Here is a 13881-nt window from a genome sequence, read left to right as displayed (position 1 = left end):
CAGTCTGTGTGCAAAGGGAACAAGATCTGGATAATAGCCAGGCTTTGGCTGACAGGTGGCAAGTAATATTGTCATCACACAAATGTGTGGCATTATTCACCTCCTATGAGAAACAATCTAACCACCGCTCCGTGATATTCAATAATGTTACCATGACTGAATCCCTCACTACAAACATTCTGGAGGTTACCATTGATCAGAAACTCAACTGGACTTGCCACATAAACAGAGTGGCAACAGGAGCAGGCCTGAAGTTTAGAATACTGCAGTAAGTAACTCATCTCTTGACTCCCCAAAACCTATCTACAGGATAGTGTTGTAGAACAAAGTGACCTAAGGGTGGAGGTACATAATTCTTAAAATTACATACAGACAGGATGGTTAAAAAGGCATTTGGCATGCTTGCCTTCATTGGTCAGTCCTTTGAGTATAGGAGTTGGAATGTTATGTTGAGGTTGCACAGGACATTGGTGAGACCTTCTCCGGAATACTGTTTCCAGTTCTGGCCGCCCAGTTATAGGAAGGATATTATCATGCTGAAGAGGATTCAGAAGAGATTTACCAGGATGTTGCTGGGTATGGAAGGTTTGAGTTTGGAAAGGTTGGATAGCCTGGGATTTTTTTTCACTGGAATATAGGAGATTGAGAGGTGACCCAACAGAGGTTTATGAAATAATGAGGTATAAATGGAGTTGAGAGTTGTTGTCTTTCCCCTGAGATGGGGAATTTCAATACTAGGGGGCATATCTTTAAGGTGAGAAGAGAGAGATTTAAAAAATATATCTGATGTAAATTTGTTACATGGAGAGTGGTTTTCGTGTGGAATGAACTTCCTGATGAAGTGGTGGAAGTGAGTACAATTACGATGTTTAAAAGACATTTGGATGGATATATGAGCAGGAAAAGTTTGGAAGGATATGGGCCAGGAGTATGAGTTTCGGATTATGTTCGACACGGACTGGTTGGACCCAAGGGTCTGTTTACGAACGATATAATGCTATGACTCTTTGAGTGTGGTGGAATACACTGCATTTGCCAGGATGATTGCACCTCTAACACAATTCAAGAAACATGACACTGTCCTGGACAAAGCAGCTCATTTGTTCGGCATCCACAAGCATCCGCTCCCTCTAATGTTAATGTTCAGTAGTAGTAATATGTGCTATCTACAAGATGCACTGCAGAAACTCACCAAAGCTCCTGTGATGGCACCTTCCAAACCGATGACCAATTCCATGTAGAAGGACAAAGGGAGAAGATACATGGAACACCAACTGCAAGTTCTTCTCCAAGCCACTCACCATTCTGACCTGAAAATGTATCACTTTTCCTTCACCGTCACCGAGTCAAAATCCTGGAACTCCTTCCCTAATGGAATTGTGGGTCAATCTACAGCACATGGAGTGGTTCAAGAGATCAGCTCACCATCACCTTCTCAAGGGCAAATATCGATGGCAATAAATGTCGGCCAGCCAGACATGCCCATGTCCCACAAGTGAATAAAAACAACAAATGCAGAAGGCACTAAACTAATGAAATTTATAAACTGTAAAGCTGAGGAAGATTAAGACAAAGGATGATTTGAATATACTTGAGAATTGGGCAAATCGGTGGCAGTTGAAATTGACTGTCAAAAAATGCCTGGCTTTTTCACATTGGGAGAAGAAATCAAAATGAGACTATTGCTTAATGGGAAACAACATGCATGGAAAATAATTGATAATAAATGGATGTTATGGCAACAGTACTCGGTGGCAGAAGTGAAAACAAGTTTTGGGGGACAGTTAAATATCAACATTGCACTGAAAAGGTGAGGTAGTCCTGCCGCTTTATAGATCTGTCACTCAAAGTTAAGTCAACAGCACCTACTGATACTTCGGACAGTTCTGGTTTCCACAGCGTAAAAATATATGACTGCTTTTGAGACAATATAGAAAGGAGCCAATCAGATGACGAGCATACGATGTGCAATTGGATGAACTGATCACTGGAAATGAGAAGGTTGTGCAGTGATGTGAGTGCTTTTTCAATTTCTAAAAGTACTAGGTAACATGGAATAACAGAATAATGTCAGGGAAACAGTGGCCTAGCGTTATTATGACTAGACTATTAATCCAGGGACCCAGGTTTGAGACCCGCCACGGTAAACAGTGGAATTTGAATTCAATAAATATCTAGAATTAAGAGTCTAATGATGGCCAAGATTGCTGGGGGAAAGCCCATCCGGTTCACTAATGTCCTTTAGGGAAGGAAACTGCCATCCTTACCTGGTCTGGCCTACATGTGACTCCAGGCCCACAGCAATGAGATTGACTCATAATTGCCCTGTGAGCAAAAAGGGTGGGCAATAAATGCTGGCCTAGCCAGCAATGCCCTCATCTGCTGAATGAATAAATTAGCATTTTGATTCCAATATATCTCTTCTTTTGACATGCTGCGGACATGAGTAAAGTGATAAGGGCAAAAGATTTTTTTTATCACAGCAAGTGGTTAGGGTTTTGAATGCACTTCCTGACCATGTGGTTGAAGCAGATACAGTTAGAGCATTAGCAGTGATTTCAACTGTTCTTTGAAAAGGAACCATGTGCAGGTTTACAGTAAAAAGGCAGCAGAATAGCACTATATAAATTGCTTATTCAGGGCTCTGGTGCAGACAAGAGAGACTGAATGGCCCCCTTCCATATTGCAATAATTGTCATTTATCTCTGAAGAAGACATATTGCACTAAAAATGCTAATTCTCTTTCTCCCTACACAGATGCTGCCAGACCTGATGAACTTTTCCAATGTTGTTTCAGATCTCCAGCATCTGCAGTTTTTGCAATTATATGTAGAACATTGACAAGCTTATTCATCTTGCTCAGAACAGAACTTGTTTTCGATCAAGATAAGTGGGACACTATGAGGGGAGATTGAAGGTGGAGTTAACATTATTTAGTTCAGGCATTCTGATACCATTCCTACCTTCTTCGAATTTTACACTGTGGAAACCAGACCATGGACAAGATTGCCACAAAGGGCAACCCGCGGGTTTAGTATCCTCACCAGTATTGTAATCGAATGGCTTGGTGCCACAAGGGAAGGTCAAAGCTGCAGCTGTTTTGAAGCAGGAGCTAAAGGCTCACGAAGAAAATAGTTCTTTTTGTGGCTACGAGGAGCAGAGGTGTTTTCTCCATGCCAGGCAAGGAAGCCTTCACCACCCCACAGCCCTGACATCCCATTTCTTCCCCAATTCCTCTCGACTGCCAACCTCCTCCCATTACAAATCCAGCTGATGTTCCCTCTCCTGTGTCATGAAGAAGGAGCCCCTAGATATGGCCACTTGCTGCTGATATTCCTTCCTCCATCATCCCTACATCTACAGTATATTAGATGTAAAACAGGTGGGAGAAGTAGGGTAAAACAGAAGGTGCTTGAGAAACCCAGTTGGCCTGGCAGCATTAATGGACAAAGTTAACGTTTCAGGTGAGGTATGACTTTTCTTTGGCTGTGGGAGTCAGATGCAGGTTTGGCAGAGGAGGTCCAAGGTTTCCTAAAGGTACCTCATCCAAGTTTAAGGGGAAACCAGAAATATCTTCATTTCATTTCTCTGATCTTTGTAACCCAGATAAAGTTTATTGCTGGGTCTCAGTAGCAGCTATGGTACTCAACAGCAAATACTCAATTCTAAATTACAGTGTGGTTGAGGTTCTATTTGCATTCTAGGAAAATTACTCCTGCATATCTCTGAGGCAATGACTTGCCAAGGAAGCCATTACAACAGCTTTAGATCAGGGCAGTAGGGTATACTGCCAGTGAGCGTGAAGATGATGTGGCCATAATCATGCATGTGTTAAACTTCTTCCAGTTTGGAGCTGGGCTGTTGCAACAACTCTCAGTTTACCATCTGCTCCTCCACTAGGGAAGTTTCTGAGGTTCTTTATCAAAAATAGCTCACATTTCAATTGTACTCTCACCTTTTTGACTCCTGCTAGAGTGCAGCAGGTACAGCAAGCATATTGTTTTGCAATATTTACAAGATTCCCCATGGCTCAGAGTGAAACAGTATCATAAGCACCCCATTTTAACTCTGGGCCTCATTTCAATGCAACTGAAAGGGGTGCCATTCTGTCCACTGATACGCACGGTGAAACTTGCAGGCCAACATCTGGTATCTTGGCAACAGTTATGATAACTTTATTCTGTGCAGTCCAATGCAACATCTGCATTTAGCCACCATAAAAAACTAAACAGGTAGCTGCTTGACACTGGGGACTACCCACTGACAACATGGCTAATGACTTCAGTGGCTGCATACACTTTTACATGCATTTTACAGCCTGGAACAATAGATAATGATAGTATCGGCTCTAATTTACCTCCATAACAGAGCTTACGAGGAATGCCTCCTACTTTGACTGCTTGCCATTAGTATGTGGTGGAAGCATTTATAAGTTGATCTCTGAATTGTTTAATAATATTATGAATGAACGATTTTTGCCATCAAGTCTTGACTTAGACCTGGAGCTTTTAACTCAGAGGTAGGGATATTACCTACTGTGCCACAACGCCACATATGCTGATTCTTGTAGCACAGATATTAAACACCTGAAAAGTTGTCTTACTGTTTGTTCTATGTAAGCCAAAACATGTGAAGACAAACACACGCATACACACACACAAACGCACACAATGACTCTTGTATTGTATACATGCATTTAAATCAAGTTAGTGCATTTTTATTTCTTTCCTATTAATAAAGGTAAACTGGTTGTGATGACATTCTGTGCGCTGAGTGTGTCTCTTAGCAAATCTCATGGATGGGCATCAAACGAGAAATTGATATAATGGCCAAAAAATTGCATCATGAGTAGATCAACAGGAAGGCAGGATGGGAAGAACCATTCAAGATTTGCAAAGTAGTTTCAAAAACACTGTGTTGGGGAACAATGCCTCCATTGTTCTAAAACATAAAGGTAAGGGACTTGGAGATAACAACCCAGGCATCCACCCATGTTTCTTCATGTGTAATAGTGAAGAGAAGCCCACAGGCTAATGGCTTCAAACAGGACAATGACGTAGTTGAAAACCACTTAAATGGTCCAAAAACAGGCATCACCTAAAGTGTCATGCAATCATTACAAAGAAAAAGTATAAACTACAGATGTTGTAAACTACTTGCCGCAGCCAGGTACAGCAGCTTGGTCAGCTGCTCTGGAATCATGTTAGGAGACCTGTCAAAGGATTGACCAACTGTGGCTAACCTTAGCTTATGGAGTCTCCAAGCAACCAGTGTCACGGTGAGTATGTATCATTGTTTTGTAGTCCAACAAAAGAGTACCACATTAAGTGGAACTGTGTCTAAGTTATTGTACATCATCGATGTCTGAGACAGGACCATAAGACCAAAGGATTTTTTTAAAAATTACATTCTCCAATTAATAAAGTTGGACTGTTTTGTCCCAGAAGTACCATTTCATGATTCCTGTTGTTTACTGTGAAACTTCTAAAGGGTGAACAACAAATATATATAATCTCTGAATAGTGAACAGTGGCTCGGTAATCAAAGCAAATGTTGTAAATTGTGACAAGCAAATCAACTCAATTTTTCTGGGCCCAAAAATCATGTTCTTGCATTTATTCAATGTCACTGCCCCTTTCCAACCATAACCCATTATGTGAGCATTAGCAATCAGCCTCAAACTTTAACCCAATAAATGAAGTTGTACTTACTGGTAGCTTATAATTAGGCACAAGGAATCAAACAGGAAACATGCAATGCGTTGCCAAGATGTGCAGGACTTTAGAAAGGCTCTCTGTTTGCATCAGATGCTGATGGCATTTCAAGGTACCATCCATGCTAGGAATTCAATTTTGTATTCAACATTTTTGGAGGTAAATCTTTGAGGTTTCAGATGCTTACTTACAAATTGACATCTACATTAATTATAACAGCATTTTCTGTACCAATATCACATTGCTGTGTATTACAAATCATATCGTAGGAAGGAAAGAAGTAATTAAACCATATAATTTAGCATCTAGACACAAACAGCCAAATCAAAACAGGGCGACAAATATGCCTGATGATTGCTTACCATTTAAAACAATCACGTTTATAGTACCAAGTTAAAGGTTATTGGTCTAAACTCTGTGCTGATATGTTGCTAATCATAACACGTAGTGCTGTGATTAACATTGCCGTGCACTACAATCATGACTCAAGCTTGAGCTAAAACTTGAGCATAGTACTTCACGACAAAACTTCAGGACTGTGTGCTCAATGATGATGTTTGAAAAATTCTGGCTGAAATTATTCATCAAGGCCACAAATCATCGTGTGGTGGAGAAAGTTGGCAAAGTTACATCATGGCAACGATCCTCCAGCTGGAACTCCTTATCTTAAAAACAGTGTGACTATGTCCAATTTTTTTCTCACTACATCAGTGGGGAAGGAGGTGGCTCTCAATAGAGGCTGTGAACTTCACTGTCTGTGGAGCACGATATTAACTGAGAATTCATGGTATCAAAATGCAAACAGAAACACCAAAGGAGGGTATAATTTTCATTTTCCTAAAACTTTTGACCATCAATATTATTTCACCACTTAAAAGGCTAAGTTCTTTTGAACAATCTGATGACATAACTGAGAAATATAATTAGTGCTGAGAACTGCCTGGATTCTTCACTGGCTGACCATAGTAGCATTTTGGGGTTAGTTTAAATATGATCATCTGCCTGATAATGAACACATCAATTTACCAAACTGTAGACTTTTTAAAAATGTTTTCTTCTCTAGTTGCGTTGAAACAGATGAATAATATAGAACTAATAGGGCTGAAAGTAGAAGTAACTCAGATTATGATATGCCTTCCAGTTGTCTACATTAGTGAAATTTAAATATGACTATTCTTTCCAAATAATTTCCTAAACTGCCAAATCTAACTGACAGGCTTCTTTTAACTTCGTTCCCAGGATATTATTGCCAATTCCAGGACATCACTGCATGGGTTCCTTAGGGCAGTAAAAAAAAACCCCACAATCTTTAGCTGCTTCATCAATAACGTTCACCCCACTGAAGGCTAGAAATGGGGATTACAATCATCAGTGACCAATGCTCAACACCATTTGTGATTCCTTAGATTCTGAAGTAGAATGTCTCTAGGTCATAAAGATCTGGTTAACATCCAGGGTTAGTCTGATAAGTGGCAAGTAACATTCATGCCACACAAGTGCCAGTCATGGCCATTTCTAATATGAGACACTCTGACCATTGACTCTTGATGTTCAATGGCCGACTTATTATCATCCATCCCATTGGCCAGAAACTGAACTGGGCCAATCATATAAATACTATACCATAGCTTCAAGAGTAGATCAAAAGCTGAAAATTCTGTGTCAAACAATTCACCACCTAACTCCCCAAAGCCACTCTATCAAGTACAAAGTACAGCATGATTATGGTGGAGTACATTCGCCTTGCCTGGATGAGTGCAGCTCTAAAAACACTAAGGAAACCTGACACCATTTAAGACAACAAGGTGTAGAGCTACTTGTACACAGCAGGCCAAGCAGCATCAGAGGAGCAGGAAGGCTGATGTTTTGGGCCTAGACCCTTTGTCTGCCTTCCTGCTCCTCTGATGCTGCTTGGCCTGCTGCGTTCATCCAGCCCTACACCTTGTTTTCTCAGATTCTCCAGCATCTGCAGTTCCTGCTATCTCTGAAACCATCTAAAACAAAGCAGTTCAATTATTTTGTAATCCATCTACGACTTTCAAACATTCACTCCCTCCACCACTGACAGATACAGAAATGGATATAATCTACAATGTGCACTGCAGCAATTTACCAAGACTCCTTGGATAGAACAAAGGCAGCAAATACATGGGACAAACACCACCTACAAGATCTTTTTCAAAGCACGTGCTATCCAGACCTGGAAATATATCACGGCTCCCTCAATATTACTGGGTCAGAAACCTGGAAATCCCTTCCTACCGGCACTGTGAGCATACCTAAAAGCGCATGGGCTACAGTAGTCGAGTAGACAACTGACCATCACTGACTCAAAGACAATTAAGGATGGGCAATAACTACTGGCCTTGCCAGTGATATCCTCATCCCATAACTGAAAAAAAAGTCACAGGATTCCAAGAAAAAGTACCTATTTGCATGCTTTTATCTCAGATCTAGCATGGCATTCCTTCTTCATATTTATTATTGTACAGGAACACAAAAGCAGCTGGTTCCCTGTCTGCTTTGGGATTTCTGTGCAGATGAATGTGAAGATGTTCCTCACTACATGGCATTCCACTTTCACATAATTTCCAGGCTTTACAGAACAATATTGGCAATTGGACAGGAGTTGTATGTTTTCTCTTGTCTCAGTTGGGAGTATGTAGACTCCCCCTGTGCAAATGCTGAAAATCTTCACTTTTAAAGCTGCTCATGACAGAATCTAATGATGTTGCAACTGTTTTGTTTTTCCTGCGTTAACTCTTACTTGCAGGCTGTCCCATTAGGAGATGAATCCTACATCCAGCCATACCACTGTCTTTTGGGACGGGCTTACAGCCTAACCAGTTCTTCCAAGTCCCTTTCCAGTTATCTCCCCCTGTTCCTCCTCACATATGACTTGAAATTTATCAGGAGCAATTCCTTTAAACTCTTCAAGTTGTTTTTATTTGTTCTGGTTCTTGAGCAGGCGGAATGTTTCAATGAAATATGCTATGAAGTGCTTATGGCCAACATCCAACTCCCTCTGACATTCCCTGTGTCAAAAGAGCCCAAGAAAGTAGAAAGAAGTATGACTTACAACATATTAAAAGAATAAATGTTTCCAAAATAGGTAGCATCATGAATGTGCAACTTTTGAATTTTTACAATAGATTCCTGCCTTACGTAAAGAGTACATACATAAAGACAGACCAATGCCAATAGCTTGGTAACTCTCATGATATGACTGAAACTTTTGTAAAGTTTGTAGTCATTAGACAGCAATCCCATCAATGTAACTTGTGCTTAAGATTTTGCAAAGTTACCTTTTGTCACTACTCTGGGCTAATCTCGTTAGTACTTGCTACAGCACAATTTCAATCAGCTGTAACTTTGACCTTCCAGATCTCTTGCTCCATTTCTTTTTATACCTGAATTTACCTGGGATATTTTCCTCTGCTAAGGGATTGCATAATTGCGAGTGAGAGGGAAGAGTTGAAGTCCCACAGCATATTGCAACAAGACATGCATGATAGATCAGCTGGTCTTTCTCTTTTCAACTATTTCATATGTCCAGCAGTATAAAAGGGTTTTTTTTGATGGGAGATATTGAAGGAACAGTGATATATTTCCAAGTCAGGACGGTGAGTGAGTTGGAGGGGAACTTGTAGTTTGTGGTGTTCCCGTATATCTGCTGCCCTTGTCCTTCCAGATGGAAGTGGTCATGGGCTTGGAAGGTGCTGTCTGAGGATCTTTGGTGAATTTCTGCACTGCATCTTGCAAATAGTACACACTGCCGCTACTGAAAGTCAGATGTGGAGTGACTTAATGTTGTGGATGTGATGGCTTCCGGAGTGCTGTTTGACACAAGTGAGGAATATTCCATCATGCTTCTAACTTGTGCCTTGTAAATAGTGGGCAAGCTTTGAGGAGAGAAAATATGGGGTCCTGCAGTATTCTTAACCTGGGACGATACTTATTGGAGTTTAGAAGGATGAGGGGGTATCTAATTGAAACTTACAGAATACTGATTGGCCTGGACAGAGTGGATGTTGGGAAGATGCTTCCATTGGTACGACAGTCTGGGACCCAAGGGCACAACCTTAGAATAAAGGGAAGACTTTTTAGAGCGGAGAGAAAGAGAAACTTCTCCAGCCTGAGAGTGGTGAATCTATGGAATTCACTGCCACAAAAGGCTGTGGAGGCCAGGACATTGAGTACATTTAAGACTGAGATAGATCGGTTCTTGATTATCAAGGGGAGCTTGCAGCCCCTATACTTATGTGGTGAGTTCAGTTCCTTTTCTGGTCATTGTTATTCTCAAAGATGTTGATAGTGGAATTCAGTGATGTCAGTGCCATTGAATGTCAAGGAGCAATGGTTAGCTGATCTCTTACTGATGATAGTTATAACCTGGCATTTGTGTGGTGCGAATCTTAGTTGCCACAGTTCAGACCAAGCCTGGATATTGTCCAGATCTGGCTGCATTTAGACATGGACTGTTTCAGGCCTGAGGAGTGCCAGATGGTGCTTTGGCCTTATCATTTGTACCGATGTGCTGTGCTCTTCTATCCTTAAGGACTGGAATATTTGTGAAGCCTCCTCCTCCAGTGAGTTGTTTAATTATCTACCACCATTTACAATTGAATGCAGCAAACCTGCTGCTTTTTGATCTGATCCTTTGGTTGTGGGATCATTTAGCTCTGTCTGTCACTTCTGTTTATGCTAGCTGGCACACAGGTAGTTCCGTGCAGCAGATTCACCAAGTTGACACCTAATGTGTTGCTCCTGGCATGCCCTCCTGAAGACTTCATTGAATGAGTAACTTGTTGTCATATCTCCATATTCAGCTGCTTTGTGGTGTGAAATATGCTCTTTCTTTGTATTTGACACTTTAAAGGGGTCTGATTTTAACTGTTAGGCAGGAATTCAAGAGTTAGTTGATTCTGGGGCAGTACTTGAGAAGTTCAGGTGATTCTGATAGCTGGGCTTCAGTGACAACCACGTGCTGACAGATGAATCAATAAAGCTAATCTCAATAAGAACTGGGTGCCCAGCCATTAGAACCAGGCAGCAGGAGATTCCTGACATGGACTTAGGGAACAGACCTTCACAAATATAAGAACATAAAAATTGTGATTATTGGAAACAGGACGGTTAAGCTATTTCAAGTCATGAACTGCTCCTCCATTCTATTATATCATTGCTGGTCTTCTACTTAGCAATTCACTATTTCCTCACTCATTAATCTTCTACAAAACCAAAAATCAGTCAATCTCTGTCTTGTTTTTGAAGGCTCTGAAACAACTTGAGTGAAGACATTTGTCTGCATTTCAGTGCTATATGGCTGCCTCCGCAAACAATGACCCTTATTTTTGAACTTCTCAACCAATGGCAACAACTTATCTCTATCTACCCCTTAATGAGTCAAGGATTTGCATGTTTCAATGAGATTACTTGTCATGTTACTGCTCAGACATGACCTGATAGAGGTGTATAAGGTTATGAAGGCTATGGAGAAGATGAATAGAAAGCAGCTATTTCCCTTAGGAAAAGGATCAATAACAAGGGGGCATAATTTCAAAGTGAAAAGCAGAGATTTTAGAGGGGATATGATAAAGTTTTTTTTCACCCAGAGGGTGATGGGTGTCTGGAACTCACTGTCTGGAAGGCTAGTTGAGGTGGGTAATCTCAACCTTTGAGAAGTACTAGGATGAGCACTTGAAATTTCATAACATTCAAGGCTGTGAGCTTAGTGCTGGAAGGTGGGATAATATAGATTTTATGTAGCTTTGGCAGTAGAGACTTGAGGGCTGAAGGGGTCTGTAAGTGTAAGGGTGAAAAAGCACATCTGGTCAGTCAGCATCTGAGGACCAGAAAAGTCAATGTTTCAGGCTGAAACCCTTCATCAGGACTAGCTTAGGCCCAAAATATGGACTTTCCTGCTCCTCAGATGCTGTCTGACCTGCTGTGCTTTCCCAGCCTTACAGCTATACACTCTGGCTTCCAGCATCTGCAGTTCTTATTGTCCCTGACTCACTGATGGGCTGAAAGGCCACTTCTGTACTCTATGATTTCAAGATTCCATATTTCTAAACTCTCAGCAGTATAGCCCCGGTTTACTCAATGTATGTCAAAAGGACAAAAACTCCCTCAGTTCAGCCATTACTCTATTGAATATTCTCTCCACTATCCCTGAAGGAAGTATATTTTTTCTCAGGTTGGAAGGCCAAAACTGTACACAACCTTCCAGTTACAGTTAGGCCCGATTAAATTACAGTAAGGCTTCTCCATTCCTATCCTGCACCCTCTTTGTAATTAATAAACTCTATACTTTCCTATTGCTTGCTACCTTGAATTTGTGTAATGCATTTAAAAGAAAATCCATTTTCCTCTGATGGCCAACATTTCCTACACTCCAGGAACAAATTTCTCAGTTTCTCATCATTTTAAAAAAAGTTCTACTTTCTTTGTTTTTCTTACCAAAATGAGTAATTTTACATTCCTCCTTATTCCATTTGCCCTGTACAAGGAAAATCCTCAAGGAAGGATATCTTAGCCTGGCATGCAGATAGATGAAGAGCTTGCATGGGTGAGAGGGAGAGCAAGGACTGGTTTGTGAAACATATTAAGCTGAGGCCAAGGCTTAATGTGCAGAAATACCATGTTATTGAGCCTTATCAGTCGTTCACAATTGATCTTGTTTAGGTCTCGTACTAAAATGGCAGATGCACCCCCAGTGATATTATTGGAGATTGATGCACATATTTAGTGATAATCCGATCTGGTTTATGGCTGCTGACTATTCCAAGCAAGGAAGTGCTGACTGTCTGATGGTTCATCTTTGGATTGTTGAGTTAAACAAATATTAAAGTTTGCCTTCCGCTCTCTCCGCGACTCCCTTGTCCGCTCCACACTCCCCTCCAACCCCACCACAGCCGGCACCTTCCCCTGCAACCTCAGGAAGTGCTACACTTGCCTGTACACCTCCTCCCTCACCCCTATCCCAGGCCCCAAGATGACCTTCCACATCAAGCAGAGGTTCACCTGCACATCAGCCAATGTGGTATATTGTATCCATTGCACCCGGTGTGGCTTTCTCTACATTGGGGAAACCAAGCGGAGGCTTGGGGACCGCTTTGCAGAACAACTCCGCTCGGTTCGCAACAAACAACTGCACCTCCCAGTCGCGAACCATTTCAACTCCCACTCCCATTCCTCAGGTGACATGTCCATCATGGGCCTCCTGCAGTGCCACAATGATGCCACCCGAAGGTTGCAGGAACAGCAACTCATATTCCGCTTGGGAACTCTGCAGCCCAATGGTATCAATGTGGACTTCACCAGCTTCAAAATCTCCCCTTCCCCCACTGCATCCCAAAACGAGCCCAGTTTTTACCCTCCCCCCACTGCATCATAAAACCAGCCCAGCTCGTCCCCTCCCCCCACTGCATCCCAAAACCAGTCCAGCCTGTCTCTGCTTCCCTAACCTGTTCTTCCCTTCCTCCCACCTCAAGCCGCACCTCCATTTCCTACCTACCACCTCATCCCGTCTCCTTGACTTGTCCATCTTCCCTGCAGTGACCTATCCCCTCCTACCTCCTCACCTATACTCTCCTCTCTACCTATCTTGTTTTCTCTCCATCTTCGGTCCGCCTCCCCCTCTCTTCCTATTTATTCCAGTTCCCTCTCCCCATCCCCCTCTATGATGAAGGGTCTCTGCCCGAAACGTCAGCTTTTGGGCTCCTGAGATGCTGCTTGGCCTGCTGTGTTCATCCAGCTCCACACTTTGTTATCTTGGATTCTCCAGCATCTGCAGTTCCCATTATCACAAGTATTAAAGTCTGTCATGCTGGGAGCTAACAAGATTAAGTTATGAAGGTTACTGAAACAATCTTGTATCCCCTTGCACATAGAAGATTAAGGTAGATTTGCAGGTAATTGAATCACTCAGATAATCAAAGGAGTTGTTAGAATGGAATATGGGAATAGCATCCTCTGAATGGCATGAGGGTGTAAGTTTAAAATTAGACATCATATCAGAATATGCTTTGTTAGTGGGGATCTTCCCAAAAACCTGCCAAGGCTTGCTCAATTGAAAATGACAAAACAGAGATGGATGAATTTTTGCTGGTCATGAACATTATGCATTTTGGAAACAAGGTGGGTAGCTGCAATGCAGATGCAA

This window comes from Stegostoma tigrinum, chromosome 12 (assembly GCF_030684315.1).
Source record: "Stegostoma tigrinum isolate sSteTig4 chromosome 12, sSteTig4.hap1, whole genome shotgun sequence".
In the NCBI taxonomy this organism is placed as follows: domain Eukaryota; kingdom Metazoa; phylum Chordata; class Chondrichthyes; order Orectolobiformes; family Stegostomatidae; genus Stegostoma; species Stegostoma tigrinum.
This window is presented reverse-complemented; position numbering follows the sequence as displayed.